The sequence below is a fragment of the Tinamus guttatus genome, unplaced genomic scaffold (genome assembly GCF_059628265.1).
Source record: "Tinamus guttatus ecotype Peru unplaced genomic scaffold, ASM5962826v1 Tinamus_guttatus_pri_ptg000010l, whole genome shotgun sequence".
Lineage (NCBI taxonomy): Eukaryota > Metazoa > Chordata > Aves > Tinamiformes > Tinamidae > Tinamus > Tinamus guttatus.
The window spans coordinates 1,544,742-1,560,826 of NW_028288544.1; the positions used below are offsets into that span (position 1 = coordinate 1,544,742).

Sequence of the window (16,085 nt, forward strand, 5' to 3'; positions counted from 1 at the left end):
CACTGTGCTACCGTGCCTTCCTTCTTTTTTGCCCTTTGGGACTTGATCTAAAAGCGAGGCGTGCACGATGAGGAAGATCTGTGTGGCTTCCTGCCTGCTTAATCTCAGCCAGCCCCCGAGGCCAGGGCGGCTGGCAAAGGGGAGGTTCCCGAGGAAGGATCTGAAGGAGAAACTACAACCAGATGGTTGGTTTCTGCCCGGGGCTGCGAGCACAGCTGTCCCTGGGCAGCACAGGCAGCCACCTAATGCCAGGGAGGAGGAGTGATGGATGCCTGAGGAACAGGTCCACCTTCCCGCTGTTGATATTAGCGGGGTGCCTCGCCGGCTCCCGCGGAGCGTCAGAGACCGAGCGTTAACTCAAACCAGGCTACAAGCTGGAGAGGAACAAGAAGGGCAGAAGGTGCCCCCCCGCTTGCGGTGCTCCTTTTAGGGATGCTCACGTCGGTGGAACTGGCCCATAGCTGGCGGGTGCGGGGGCTCACCTGGCAAGGCCACAGAAAACACATTAGCCCAAGGCAGCTGCCAGGGGCAGGCAGCTCCCCCGCACCGAGCAAAGGGACGGGCGCGAGACCTCTGCACGGCCAGTGAAGCGCCACGCTGCCTCTCTGCTCTCGTCCGCGAATACCGTGGCCTCATCTTTTTCGGAAATAATGAATTCTCTTCATTCTCTGCAATACGTTCCTCTCAATTTAATTTTTTTTTTTTAAAGAGCAATAAAACAAAAGGAAAAAAAATCAACCCTTCTCCTCGGCTCCAGAAATCAAAAAAATGTCACCCTGTTACCTCTTAAAGAAACAGTCACTGAGTTACACGCTCTATCTGCCTATGCTATTTATCACTTTAAGAAGGAGATGCCCCAGAAAAAGAAAGCTCAGGAGGATCTGTTGTATGGAGAAATTCTCATTTTAATTTTTTTTCTCTGCCAATGGCTAAACTTCAGTGGTAACTTGAAGGAAAGAGATTTATTTATAGGTAACTTGATAGAGAAAGCCTGCAGGTTTTACATTCATACACTGAAGAACAAGTCAGATTCATATCTTCACTTAGGATTTCTTTCTTTTTTATGTTCTTACAAGGAGTTCCACAAAGCTTTGAAATTAAGAGCTAAAAGCAGTAAACACACAAAAAAAACCACACTGTTTGCTATGCAATTAAAAGCCCCCCAAAGATGGGTCTACCCTTGGTTCTGAGAAACACCTAAGAATGCAATGTCAATGCAACAGTATCATTTCAAGCTACATTCCTCCCTCAGCAAGCTGCTTGTGGTAGCTCTATTCACTAGCAGAAGGAAGTGGGTGGATGGTCTGCATTTTGAGCTAATGCTTCTAACTTTTAATGAGTCTTTTAAGTATATAAATTAGAAATCTTGCCTCAAAAGAACAACTGCTGCAAATGGCAGTCATTTTATCTTGGAAAAAGAAGTGAAACAGTGTCTCCACTGATTTCCTCTTTCTTTTATCCCCTATAGGAGAACAGAAAGATGATTGCAGGTTGATTTGCCCTGTTCTGATTTTTTCTCTCAAATCTTATTTTTAGAATCTACCCAGGATTAATGGGTGTTCATTGATTCGCAGCATAGGAGCTGCACAGAGGAGAATGCAAAATGTGAACTGGGGAAGACAGGGAAAGAAGAGGGAATGGGGAGGGAGAGAGTTTTGCCTGTCTGCTTCTTTGGAATATATGAGGCTGACAGACAGATCTTCCCTCAAAATACATCGCTTCTTCCCTCCAGCCACTCCTTCTCCACTTGCCCATTGCTTGTGCACAAACAAAACTAACACATTCACTGCCTTGTCTGATTTCTGGTTTATGACTGAAGAAGTCAGAGTATGTGTCAGCAAGGAAACGGAACCAAGCTGCGTCTCAAGTAAGATAATTTACTTGGAGACTAATCAGGACTCTGTTCCCTCGAGAAGGGTCCTTCAGAAGGGGATCTCACTGCATCTGTGCTACTACTGCTAATATTTTTAAAGTGCTACTTAAATTTAGTATCTGCTAAGTTGGAAAAAAAATACTCTCCTTCTCAGAAAGGAGCAAAAATTTGTCTGTAACCAGCTCATAAGAAAAAAAAAATCAGTTTTCTCACCATAACTGCAACTGGCTTTAGCCACAGTTGCAGAGCTGCTATAGATAGGTGCAGCAGATAAGATGAGAAGACATGGTTACAAAGGCCAGTGAACAACCACGGTGTTGAAGTGGACTGTGTCAGTAACGGTAAGATGTAAAAGCTCTGCCTAAATTTGCACAGAAAATAGATGTCACTAGTAGCATATTTATCAATGTGTTGGGCTGTAGGACTGATGAATTTTCATTTTTGCTGATTAATCCCACAGCCTGTCCTGACTGGCAGGTGGTTAAACCTGTCTAATCAAAATGTCACAGCCAGGAGAAGGACGATCAACAACTAGAAATATAGGGAGAACATCACAGGTGCTTCAAGAAATGGGGCTTAAGAGTTTAGAAAAGGGGTGATGGTGGAAAATATGAAGAGGGAAGGAGGGAAAACGAAACATCTCTCTTCCCTTCTGGTATTGTGGGCTAAAAAAGGCATCTGATGCCTGCTAAGGGCCATGAAAATGGATTCTAGAACTAGATAATGTTACCAGGCAGTCCATGTAGGGACTGAATACATTCTTCAAAGCAGCTCATTTTTAGCCCGTTCACTAAGCATATGGTAGATGTATTTTTAATCTCTCTGAACATGTCTGAGGGCAAGTATAAAAGAAAACGATGCGTTAACTTGATTTCCTCATGAACCTGAGTTTATTACGGGCACTGCTCACGGAATGATCTGCAGAGGATGCTCATATGTAGTGACTCAGCTACAGGTCAGAATCTGGTTCTTCAGGCTTAAAGCTACTACAATCTGCTCATTGTAGCTCTAGGAAGTAATTCTTTATGTCCTAAACAAAAAGTCACACTAAAGTAATGGATTAAATGGCAGTTAATTTGGTTAGATGTCAGGAAAAACAACAACACTACTATACGAAAAAACAACCTTTCTACTGGTAAAGACTGGGAAAAAAAAAAGCTAGAATAGATGGATAAGGAAGTGTGAAGTCTAGACAGGTATCTACCAGGAATGGTACTGTCTTTGGTCAGGAGGTTGGATCAGCTCTTTCAGACAGGTTTTCTATGACTCAATGAGTGACAAAAACTTCAGATACACTTTTTATAGTCCCTCCCCTCAAGCCAGAGAAAGCGTGATGTTTTTCTTTCTCTCTACTCTATTGCTCAAGGTTCATATATTTAAGAGAAGAAACTTGCACTTCAAATCTGGTCTGTGAGTGAAGGAACATCTGCAAAGATACTAAAACCACACCTGAAGATCCTGTCGGACACACAGAACAGAGGGTGGATCTTTGCTCAGGTGAACATGTGCTCAACCTACCTTGCAGGACTATCTACAACAGTGTTCCTGGACCTCTGATCTGGGACTACAAATCATCAGGTGGTCCACAAGCCCACAGCACACATATGAGCAAGCAAATGCACATCCACAAGGCAATATAGCAACATTTTGCACATGGTGCTTGTGTGCCCCCTCACACTCACTTTATGCCTTCCCCAGCTTGACTCTGAAGATGAGAAGTTGTAAAGCACTGATCCAGAGCACCCACAAGAACTGCGCCCACTATCCTCATTGAGAGGATGGAAAGAGCACTGTGTGAGGAAGAGGCAGACAAAAGAAGTTTGTGATCCTTCTTTGGATTTAAGACACAAAACACAAGTGCAGAATTGGAGAATAAACCAGAACTGACGGGCAGGGTTTCACTGAAGGTGACTGCTTTGTGACACACCTCATAGATTACACAAATGTAGGTAACTCAGGAGATTTGGAGATCCCGCCTGGAGTTCTTCCCTGCTTCCTGGCACAAAAAGACAAAAATCTGAAGACTGCAGAAGTTAACAACCAGGTGTGTAACACAGGGTACAGGTGTCAGATTTGTGGATCATGGTCTACTGACTATGGGCCAAGGCTAAACAAATCAGATTAAATAAGCAACCAAAAGCATGTTTAGCACAAAAACATGATGTCAAGAACAACGTTACATAAAGTGCAGGCTGTAAGAAGATGAGATCCTTCTCAGTTGACTATATGCTAGTTATGAATGACAAACCATATGCCTGCACAGCAGTAATTCAAATCAATATTCTTGAAAACTACTAGGTAGATTCATTATTCATTAGCATTCATTACTGGAGTGTTAAAAGAAATAATTATAACCATTTTAAGAAGCCCAGCTGGATGAGGGGAATCGACAGGCACTTTATGTCACAAATAAAATCTGAGTGACTGACAACTTAGGATGAAAGTCAATTTGGATAGTAATGAATCACCCAAGATAAGGTATTGGCATCTCTTACAGATCATCAGAAACATTTTAGAGGATGGGATGACTGACTTCCTCAACACCTATATACAACTAGTACCATGGTCACCCCACCATCTCACAGCAGGACTGGGAACAGTAACACTCAGGAGCAGCAGTGCTGGCAAAAGCACAGGCTACTGCTAGTCATATGTTGTAGCTACACCTGAACTGCCTGCAAGCCACATGTGGTTTGAGAGAGGAACCAGACAACCTCTGCTCTAGATCTCGATTAGTAGAGAGGAAATGATCACAAACCCGGTTGTTTAGACTGAAAAGGACTAACATTTTACACACAAATAGAATTTGTACATTGAATTGATAATCACTGTGGTAAAATTTTATGCAATATATGAACATACACTTCATCTATCCATAAATTAAGAACAGAATGCATGATTAGTGAGAGGTAATCTCCTAAAACTGAAACAGATGGGAGTCAAGACAGATGGAAGAAAGAAAGGAAAGAAAGTTGGAGATGATTTAAGATGTTTGCTAAATGCCTACAACTGAGAAAGTAGGACCCGGCCAGTTAAACATAACACGCAACCAAAAAACCAACAGCTGGGTTTACGAGGGAAGTGAAAAAAGACATAAAGCACTATATATAAAACCAGCACATGAAGGGAGAAAAGGAAAAGATAACAATGAATATAAAACCTAGAATAAAGACTATGCAAAGGAAGCAAGTAGATACTAGGAAAAAAGGCAAGTAGAGCCTTTTTATTCTTCTAAGCAGATGAAGAAAGAGGAATTCTAAACAACAAAAGTGGTAGAATCATTCAGAACAACACAGCAGAAGTGAAGTTATTTAGCAAATATGTCTGATTAGTCTGCTAGTAAAAGCCAGGTGATCTATTTATGATGATGATTATGTTATAAGTTCCTCTAGGTATTTCAAATCACTTGGTACAAATAGACTTGTCTTAGAAATTTTTAAAGAACAAACCTCCAGGCTACTGCTGCTGCTTCTAAAGCAGTTCTGGGCCACTGAGGAAGTTCTAGGGACAAGAAGAAGGTTGTGCCAGCATTTAAGCAAGATAAAAAGTAATTATAGGCCAGTTGGTTGAGTTTCCAGTACTTTGCATGGGGTAGAACAGTCAACACAGGATTCATTTAATAAAAACTTAGAAGAAAGCTCTGTAATTAAAGTCAATCAACTTGGCTTCAAGGAAAACAGATCCTGTGAAACTAAACTGATGTTACTTCTTGCTAAAATTACAAGTTCACTTGATGAAGGCAGCGTTGTTGATAGCATTGTAAGACCAAGTCATTTGACCTGGTTTGTAAAACCTTGATCAAGAAACAGAATGCTTTGAAGTCCACAGGGAGTGTGCTCCATACATTGACAGTAAGTCTGGAGAACACTGTACCTGGAGAGCACTGTAAGAGGTCAGGCAAGAAACTCAAATATATTTTGTCCTGAAGGCATGTCTGAGTCTACAGTCATATTAAACATATTAAAAAGTTGATCAATTAGAGGATCCAAAGCATAACTGCAAATATAGAAATAACGAATGCAGGTCATACTTACAGGATGAGAGGGAGAGAGAGGACTCTATCCTCCGAAGCAGAGACTAAATATGAGACTGGGGGTTCTGATGGGCAATCAGCTCAACATGAAATCCCAACGCAAGGCTGTGGCCAAAAGGGCTAATTCAAGCCTCTACTGTAAAAACAAATGAAAAGTAAAGGATGAGTAGGCAAGTTTTAGTAACTATTTGGTTCTTCTTCATTTGATATTTGAATAATATATCAAGTTCTGCCATTCCATTTTTCAAATAACGTGTTGAAAAAACTGAAGAATGTTCAGGGGAGAAAGGTTAAAGAACTGAGAACACTAACAGAAGTCTTCAACAGAAACAAAACTGAAATTTTGGTTTTTTTTCTGTCCTTGGTCTAGAGGTATTTGTATAGGGAAGTAATTCGATAACAATCGGCTCTATTCTAGCAAAGGTGGAAAACTCAGTGGAAGTAGAAATTCATCCAATCCAAACCAGAAACGGGCACTTTTGTTTTCCTTTTCTCAGCAGCGATCAGTTACGGGCAACTAACTAGTGAAGGTCTTTACAGAACAGGCTGTGATGCACTGCTCACCTCTGCAAAGTTAGAAGGAGCCCTTCTTGATTTAAAAACACTCTTTCAACCTCGATTAGAAGGCATGAAGCAGGAGTTCCCTAAGGTGAGATCCATGGTCTACCTCATATGGGTGATCAGAGGAGTGATCACAGCATCTGACGGTGCTTTGCATTTCTATTAAAAACACCCCCTCCTGTCTTGGGGTAGTAGCAATCCTGATGCCCTTTCTGCTCATGGCATGCAGGAGGCCTGGAGGGGAAAGCGTCTTTTGAGGCTGATGTGCCATTGAAGTAGTGATGACACTCGACTGTCCACCTTTTAAGGAGTCTGAAAGGCAGTGGACTCTGAATTCCCAGTACTCACGGTACAAACTTGCTGATATTGGAATGCCAAGGACACAACCTTTAGGAGCTGGACGGGGGTTATTACAGCCCTGATTATGAGAACCTGTTCCCTTTTATCAGCAACTTACTTTATCTGCTGTCTGCTGCTTACATTCATGCCCGAGAATCCCAAAGCCACAAAAGGGGACCTAAAAATTAGGCTGACAGGAGGAGTCCTCCCTACCTTACAGATATTTCCACTCCCAACCTGACCCTTAGAGGATGAACTCATTCAGGAACTGCCTGTCTTGTTGAGGAAAACAAGTTAGTGTCTTGTTCAGCGAGGGGATGAGAGGATGTGAGCGCTGCCCCAGCAGGCACCTCCCAAGTCACGCAGGATATCCACATTTTTTCTCCTTTCCCTTCAGCCAGCTGAGGGACCTGGATGCTGCTAAGAAAGCTCCTGGCTCTGCATCCCAAGGCTTGGTTCTGGCAGGTGGGCTGCTAAGCACGCTGTGTTCTGAATTTCCTTCATCTCACAACTCGCCAATATTTAAATTTGGTGGGTTTTAAGGACACAGTATAAGCTTTTGCCCACACTGTCTGTCTTAACCCAGGCCTCTGGCCAGCAAGTATTAATCCCATTAATGTGTAGGAGTGGCAAAGGGGACTGGCGACTGTTTGATCTGTGCCAGTTGCTGGCATCAGCTCATTTTAAGCTTCTAGAATGAATTCACTTATGACTAAATGCTGCAATGTAAATTCTGCAAATAAAACAGATAAAATAATCTCAATTAATTGAGCTCAGTGTTGGTTCACATATGCCACTCCAGAGATTTAAAAGGCATTATTTCATAAAAACATTTCATTATATTTAATTAGTCATGATTCAAGAGATAGTTTTCTTTTCAGCAGGTGGGAAAAAAATATGTATTTGGCACTTTCAGTCACTTTCACTGTGTGATTCCTGCTAAAATACAGCACAGACCAGTACAATCAAAAGCAGCCATCCCATCATAAGCAAAGTGACAAAAATACAAAAATGCAGAGCAAGCAAAAGTGATGAGGCTTGTGAAAATTTTAGGGAGGAAAAAAGTCTGTCCAATGGTTATTACGGTGTCTGTGTGCATGTGTATATACATATATACACATGTATGCATTCATACAAACATACCACCAAAAAAAGGTCTCTGCTATACCTGGCATTTCTATCAACAGATCTTGACTCATAAGTGTATGATTAGCAAGTCTTTCCTAAAAAAACAAAGCTTATCACGAGTAAAGCCTCAGAACTACTAATAGAAGATTCATCAGAATTTGATTAAGTTTGAATTGTACATTTTTGTGTTTTAACATCTTTTGCCCTCTTGGATGTACTTTTCTCCCCCATTTTTTGGCACGGGCCAGCTACATCATACAGCATGAGGGGGTCCTGCTTAGCAGATGTGCAGTTGTGGTTTCCACTTCAATTAAAGGCTTTGCTTATGTCAAAAGATGCACAAGTTTTCACTCAGCCAGAGATCACATAGGCTAGAATTCACAAATATATTTCTAGGGATGAAGCAATCACGGTAATCTTACTAAACATAAATATACAGAAACAAAATAGAAACAATTTAATTTAAAATATGGATTTTTTTAAAAAAAATGAAATATAAAGAAAAGAGCCAGAAGTTAAGCTTGTCCTTTTACTCCAGACAGACAGAGAAGGAATGTAGGAGTATGTGAGACTAACCGTTTGCCTTTGTAATTCACCCAGACCAGACTCAAGAGATGCTATGGGAGTTAATGCAATGAACCCCAGAAGTGTCACTTTTGCAGATCTCAAGAGGCATCGTTGACCTGCGGTTGGCTGCAGTTTCTGCCCCAATTCCAGTTTAATGTATTCCAGTTTGACCCTGAAGCGACAGCGTTGCTGGAGAACATGCTAAGAAGCAAATGCAGGCAATTGCTTTGACATAATTCCTTTGGACGCAGGCAAATCCAAAGTGCTGATGTAAACAGAGGCTAGAAAAGGGCTTTACCTAATCTCTGCTGCTCATTGAAGAAAACAATAAGAGAAAACAGAGTACAAACTAAAAGCTGGCCAAACATACTCCCTAACAATAAAACTAATACATGTTGTCTAGGACAAGGAATACTAAGACAAGCATTTTACCAGTATCATTTGGATACATACACCAAATTTGATTGATAGTTTAGATCTACATATGTCTTACATATATAATTGGCTCTTTCTGTATAACACACAGGAAACATCTGCTCCATCTAGGATATTAATCTCAAACCTCAGGAAGAGCATACGTCAGATCTTTATGGCTACAGTAAATTCAAAAGAGTTACTAAGACAGTTCTCTCACACTAAAGCAAACTCTGTCTCTCATTCTTCTAAAAAATAAGGAACTGTATGGATTCTTTCTAAAAAATGAGGAACATTTTCTAGACAACGAAATGTTCCTGTCTGGCCACTGGTTTAAATACCCAAGTTTTAGAGACCTTGAGGATGCATATTCTGATGTCAAATCGGAGAACATCTAGGCAACTTCTTATCCTTTCGCATGGGGACTGCAAGAACAGAAGCTGGGAATATTTTCCAAGGAAAAGGTGAATTTCTGGCAGGAAACCAAATCAAGGAAGCCATGATGACTACCTTGAGAATAAAAGAGTAAACTAAAAATTTGCTTCTCTAACTAGTCACAGTTGCTCCTGAAATAACTTCTGCATAAAAGGAGAAGAAAAAATACAGAATAATGGCGCAGTTTTGCAGAACTCATGGGGACCATCCGAAGGCCGAAAATGGCTGGTCTGTCAACTTTACACGAGGAACAGAAACAAACAAACCCCAAACTGCAAATCCTGACTCCCTCCTCCATCTTTTACCTCCTTTCCTAGAAAGGCCTTCTTCTGTCCCAGAGGAATGTTCTCCCTTCAGCTCTCCATCCCTCCATGCAGACAGTCTGTAACGGTATCACGCAAAAGCCAGATGTGACCCCTAAAGCTTCCACTTTCGCTGTACCTAGAGTGCTTCCAAGGAGAGAAAATCCTGTGAAGAAACTTACTCTCATTTCCCTTTACTGCAACAGCTTGCGTGGGTCACTCTACCACAATAAAAGTCTGTATCTGCTGCCTAACTACGACAGAGAGACAGAGATTTCCCTTTTCAGCCTCTGTTAAGAAACAAGGCCTCTGAGAGATGTATGATCATGTGCTAAGCTCCTGAAACTACCTGACCCAGAATATCAAACCATCCCTGCACAAGACAGAAATAGTCTTTTATCCTTCATCATCTTCCATCCTTTACCTGACCTACCTAACCCAGAATATGGCCCCAAAGTGTGGTCCACGCTTTGCTTGTTCATCAGACTAGTAGGGGCTGCACAGCTTTGGAACTGCTGCTCTAGAGATTCAGAGGACAAAGGCTGACTGAGAGTAAGACTTAACATGCTAAGAAAGCATTTGAATTTCTCAGGCTGTCTTATTAAATTTTAAAGTATTTTTTTTTCTAGTATCTTAGCATCTCCACAGAGAAATGCACCACCCTAGTATTCCCATCTATGTGCCAACTATCATGGTATAGTGACAGTGCAGATAACACAGCTAGGTGCTCTAAAACAACTCGTGGAATAGGGTTGCTAATTGGTATTAAATAGATAAATAAAGCATCTATAACGTAGGAATAAAGCAAGTGAAATAAAGAGGATAGGATATCCACCGGATTTTGGCTAGATAGGATGATACAAATCAAAAAGCAGCAACTGAATGCACTCCTATCATTACACTGCCGTCTATACCAAGAGTCAAGGTTCATCATATTTGCACTACAGCAAAGCGACAATTGTTGTGACAGTCCCAGCAGCTATTAGGTAGTTCGTGCTCACTATTTTTTCAGAGCAGGATAAGCACTGGAGATCTGATTGTCTGCATGATTTGAACACTTCCCTTAAATATACAAGTCTAATATGACTTCCAGTTTTCAGTGATGGTGGGTTACCGATTATTTGGCAACTGCAGACTGCTACTGCATTTTTACCACAGGAAATGTTTATTCCATATGTAAGAAGATCATTCCATATGTAAGAAGATCATGCTTATAAGAAATAATGTAGAAAAGTGATCTAATTTCTATTCTACTTCCTTCCTTCTGCAGTGTGCTGCATTGAGATATTTGTTCCAAAACAGAGATACTAGTTCATGGCCAAGATTCAATTTATCCTGATTCTACAAAACAAGTCTGCAGCTAAACTGCAATCCAAACATCTCAACCTATTGTACTGCATTTGCATTTGTGTAAGTGATTCAGGTAAGTGGGCTTAAAATTCTTCTTTTCAAGGCTACTGAGCCTTTTAAATTCATACATAGCAATTTTTGATATTACGACCTTGTCTTTTTAATTCCTGTCAATTACAAACACTTCCTGGATATGCAAGCAGTGGTAATTTCAGGAACAGAAAGCACCAATTCTGGAAAGTTTTGCTATGATCAGGAACTTCAGCTTCAACTGAACTATCAGTTATCAACTTCTGGATAGCAAGAAAATGTGAGTCACACTGCGCCTACAGCAGCCAGCTTCAAGCCCGCCTGAAGGTTTGCTTCGTGTAATTCATGCAGGTTGCCCAGCTAGCCCTGCTGGAAAAAGACCTGTGACTGACTGTTACATTTCACTTCTTCGTTTTTGCAAAATTTGTTTTTAATTTAGGAAGTCTGAACTAGTTTTTTTAAAATGTAACTTCCGAGGATTCTCTCATACTTAACCCATTTATCATCAGGACAGCCAATGCACAGAAACGATAAACGGCCACATCTGACTGTCTCCTGTCTACAAGGTAAAAAGTTGGCAAGAGGCTCTGTACTGTTTCTGGGCCAAATATGCATCATGCAGAGTAGTGAATTTCAGGAGTCTGAGCAGCAGCAAATTTGCAAGCGTATGGATTGATCCCGACTCTTCATTGACAAAGTTCATGAAAAGGCACGACAGAAGAATCAGGAAAGGACAAAGCTTTGAATCTGATTGCATAGGTGTAGAAATTATATCCTGAATTCATTTATTCTCCATCTTCTATGCTCTTTGAAACCACAGAAACCTCCCCACTGTATCCTGTATTTTTGGAGACCTGGCAGCACCAAGACTTTTGTACTTACGTGTTAAAGAGGTAGAGGAGTCCAGAATATAAATGAAATCATGAATACTTAAAAAAATATTTATCTTGTGTATGATGTGAGCAGCAAACTGTTTGGCTAGGCAATACTGTCCCTGAAATTCAGGCGATTTCTCTAAGGGTATGCTGGAGCTTCTGCTTTTTGTTTGCATTCAAGCAAGCTAACACAAAGCACTTACAGCATTTGCAGTGTAGGTTTTCTTGAGCGTGAAAAATGATGCTACACACTCCTTTTTGTATCTATTCTTCAGAACAGCTTTTCAGATGCCTGGAGCATAAACGTAAGTGAAAGAGCACAGTCCTAACTTTCCCAGCCTCCCAGCACTATATTTTGAATGCCACTGGTTTAGTTTTCTTGCAAGTTCAGCATTGGTTTAATCGCACCACCCTGGCTCTCCCCTTCCCCCCAACAAGTGATACATATTAGTACATCTGTTTTTTCTGTAAAGTCTTTTTGCATTCTTCGCAGGGCACAGGAAGGATGTGGGCTCCTTTTCACATTCAAATGAGGCAAATTAGCCTTTGCCTGGTTCCTACAGTATAATGCTTATTTTACATTTAAGCGTGAGAAAAGAGGAGAAAATGAAAAGCAACCCTCTAGGTGGGTTACATGTCTCATCTTGGTACAAACCTCACTTAGCCTTCTTTCTCAAACTACTTTCCACGGGACAAAATTTCAGGATGAGGTTCAAAAGTTTAATCATGAGAAACAATGGAAATTTTGCATAGAGAAACAGCAGTTGATACCATAAATAATGGGGGAAAAATAAAGGCTGAAAGTGCCAAGGTGAAAGAGCAGGGTGAGTGACACAGGTGACTGAGGAGCTCAAGAGGGGAGTCACACTGCAGAACCTCACCCTTTCCAGTAAGTAAGAACTGGTTGGAGATATGAAGGTTGGGGCAGCTTTGGCTGTAGTTGCCACAAGATGGTGGAGTTCTGGATCCTGCAAGGAGCAGAACAAGGCAAATAGCAGGATCACAACCTGGACTTAGGCCTGTTTAGGGGCCTGCTCAAAAGAATCCCATGAGATACAACCCTAGAGAGAAGAGGGGTGCAGGTGAGCTGGGTGATTTTAAAGGATCACCTTCTCCAAACTCTGCATGTCAGGATGAGCAGCTCTTGAAAGTCAAGCAAAGGTGGCTGGAGGCCCACATGGCCGGATTGGATATTTTCTGGTCCATGGGCCCGCCGTGTCATAGCTGCGCATGCAGAGGGAGCTGGCCTGGAGCACTGTGAGGCTTGAGGGAAGGCAGCTCAGGGGAGACCTGATCAATGTGTATAAATACCTGATGAGAAGCAGTAAAGAAGATGAAGCAAGACCTCTCTGTGGTGCCCAGGGACAGCGACAGAGGCAACATACGCAAACTGAGACACTGGAAAATCCATCTGAACACATGGAAAACCACTTTGTTGCGTTATGGCTGTCACACACTGGAAGAGGCTGCCCAGAGAAGTGTTAGTCTCCATCCCCAGGGCTATTCAAAACCCAACTGGATATGGTCCTGGGCAACCTGCTCTTGCTGACTCTGCTTTGTGCAGGACCAGATGGTCATCAGAGGTCCCTTCTAACCTAAACAGTTTTGTGGCTCTGTTATGCCACTCTGTACCTGCTGTACTTGTTTACCTGCTCTTCCCCTGCCTTTCAAAAACTACAAGCAAACGTAGCAATTCAGTTAACGTAACAAAAGTATGATACACATTTTGCAGGCTAATGGCCTGATTCAAATCCCTGCTACTTTAGAACTTCTGTTCGAACCCAAGGGGTAAAACCAAAAGACTGAATGCAAGAAAAAAGCAAATAACTGCTTGGTAAACTGAGGTTTACCACAAACAGTGCTAGGTGGAAATCCAGCATGCATTATCGATGCAGCACCAGCTCCTTGCACGTTTAACGCACACTATATGTGTGGTAATGTACACCACATACAGGGACTTGGTAAGGAGCAGTCTGGGTGCTGTAAATTTGCACCCTGCTTTTTTGATGGTAACCTCCTGGTGCAAACAACCTCTTAGTTCTGTTGACAGCCGCAGTCCAGTTTTGGCAGCTTTTACAGAAGGAGCTACAAGAGCTGTCCTTTAGACACAGTTGCTAATCCCACCCAGTTGCCGTCATCATCTAAGGCTCTGGGATGCAGAGATCTTGCAGCAGCTGATGGGTTGAGTGCTTGGCCTCATTTTGACCCCCTTCTGTCTGCAAAACTGGTCCTGGAAATAGATTACTTGCTGTTTCTTCCTGGTTATTTCCCTTTTCTGTCCTGAGTCACCACAGGACAACAACTTCTCCTGCCTGTGTGAGCAGAGCCTGCTTGCTGCTCTTGCTGGAATTTAGTTCTGTGGTCTACAACAGGACAGCCAAGCTGTTTTGTGTATTAGCCACTTTTTTTCTTCTAGCTCTGTGCTTAAAACAGCAGTGTAAAGCTCCACCTTGCAGATCTAGAATAAAGATGATCCAATTCAGATTTAGATCGAGATTTCTCTCAAAGCCAAAGATCACGGCGTGTAATGTTCTGGCTGGGCTGGAGCTGTAGGAGCAATGAAGCCCTTAGATTAGAGCCAGATGCCTTTAATGCTGATTAACTCTAAGTGATGTTTCAAAGGGGCACATGAAGGGGCCTGAATTTCCAGATTAGGGAGCAATTCAGAAGTCCTTGAAAACAATGCAAGTGACCATGTATTTTATGCATCCAAGGAACAGTCAGTTTCTTCCTATTGAGGCTTTTACAGCATTTTTAATCCATGGTTTCCATTGTAGCCTGTTAAAATAACAGGATTGAAGATGTTTCAACAGCTCTGAGGACTAAACAAGGAGGTAAATTTCTCGCAAGATTTATTATTCCTGTCACATGCCCTTTCTGGAGATGCTTGGAGGGTGTGGGAGAGAGAAGAGAGAATTGCTTATCAATCACCACTTGCCGAGAGTAGATTAAGCACTCAAGAATTATATATTCATGCATACATTACTCAAGGGTGTTTCCTTTATTCCTCCTGTTCTATAACCCTTGTGCTCAGTCACAACCCACACGCAGTGGACATTTACTGTTGCTCTATGCATCACTGGCCTACCGCAAGAATAACTAGTAGGCAAATCATGATTAAGGTACTTGGCAGGGCTGGAAAGCAGTAAATAATTTTGGATTTTTTTTCCCTTTAATCATGAGATTTCACTTGGACTCCCTTTCCCAGACCTCAAAGCACAACTCACTTCTGGGAGCAGAACAGAGAACAAGACTGGGGTTGATATTTAGCTATGTGATAAAAATCACTATCTCATACAGACAACTGAAAAAGGAATTCAAAAGAGTTGTTGTGCCAAGAACTTGAGAGCAAAACCTGAAATTAAAACCAACCCACACCTTCACATGCACTTGTTCATAGACAGGGCTCTTTCATTTTCTCCCCAGCCTTCTCTACTGATTCTACCTGCAATGAAAAAGTCAAACACCCCTGAGCATGTCCTCACACCAGAAGCATAGTGCTCTGAAAGAGCTACTAAGTATTTCAGTAACAAAAACACAAACACTGCCACATTATAAGTGGGGCCACCTCATCTCCTCATATTTCCCTTTCTTTCTTCCTTTCTTTCCCCCTTTCTTGAGGCTAATAAGTACAAAAACATTAAGCAGAAGGCTTGCAGAGATGGAACAGGAGAATGGGACAAACAGAGATTTGATGAATCTGGCGCAACGTAGGCCACTGAGTGGCAGCCAGGTGAGCCAAAGCAACTGCGAGAAAAGGGAGAGGGAGCAGCAGCAGCCTCGGCAAACACGAGCAGCTTGCACACTAAATGCAAGGGTGCCAGCTGGCAGCTACATGTTACTGGTTGCGTGTGGGCTGTGAATATAACAGGAGAGATGAGCCTTCAGGGGAGGAGCTGTCTGATAAATCATTAATGAATAAAAATATGAAGTAATCTGTCTGCCTAGGAAGCTGGATCGTCTAATGATGAGAGTAGAGGACCAGCGAGCGAGAGATCCGGTTCCAATCTCACACACTTGGCACAGCAGCTCCTTTCTCTGTGCTTAATACAAAACCCTTGTTTCTCTATATTGCCTTGTATGACAGGCTACTTTCTTGAAATCAACACAGCAAAAATGATATAAATGAAAGCATGATAATAAATTTTACAGTGTTGTTTATAAAAAAACGGTTTCCC

General features: G+C 41.9%; 1 protein-coding gene across 4 annotated transcripts in view; it reads right to left on the reverse strand.

Moving 5' to 3' along the window:
* FYN (FYN proto-oncogene, Src family tyrosine kinase) overlaps positions 1-16,085 on the reverse strand; it is a 123,705-nt gene that overhangs the window by 41,055 nt on the left and 66,565 nt on the right. For 2 of the 4 annotated variants that reach the window (XM_088522425.1, XM_088522402.1), the window contains exon 3: positions 5,908-6,042. The exons of 1 other annotated variant lie outside the window; for it this stretch is intronic. The gene's annotated coding sequence lies outside the window, so the exon portion shown is untranslated. Of the gene's footprint in view, positions 1-5,322; positions 5,375-5,907; positions 6,043-16,085 lie in introns of all 4 variants that reach the window. One more of the 4 variants, XM_088522411.1, reaches the window with a different exon arrangement.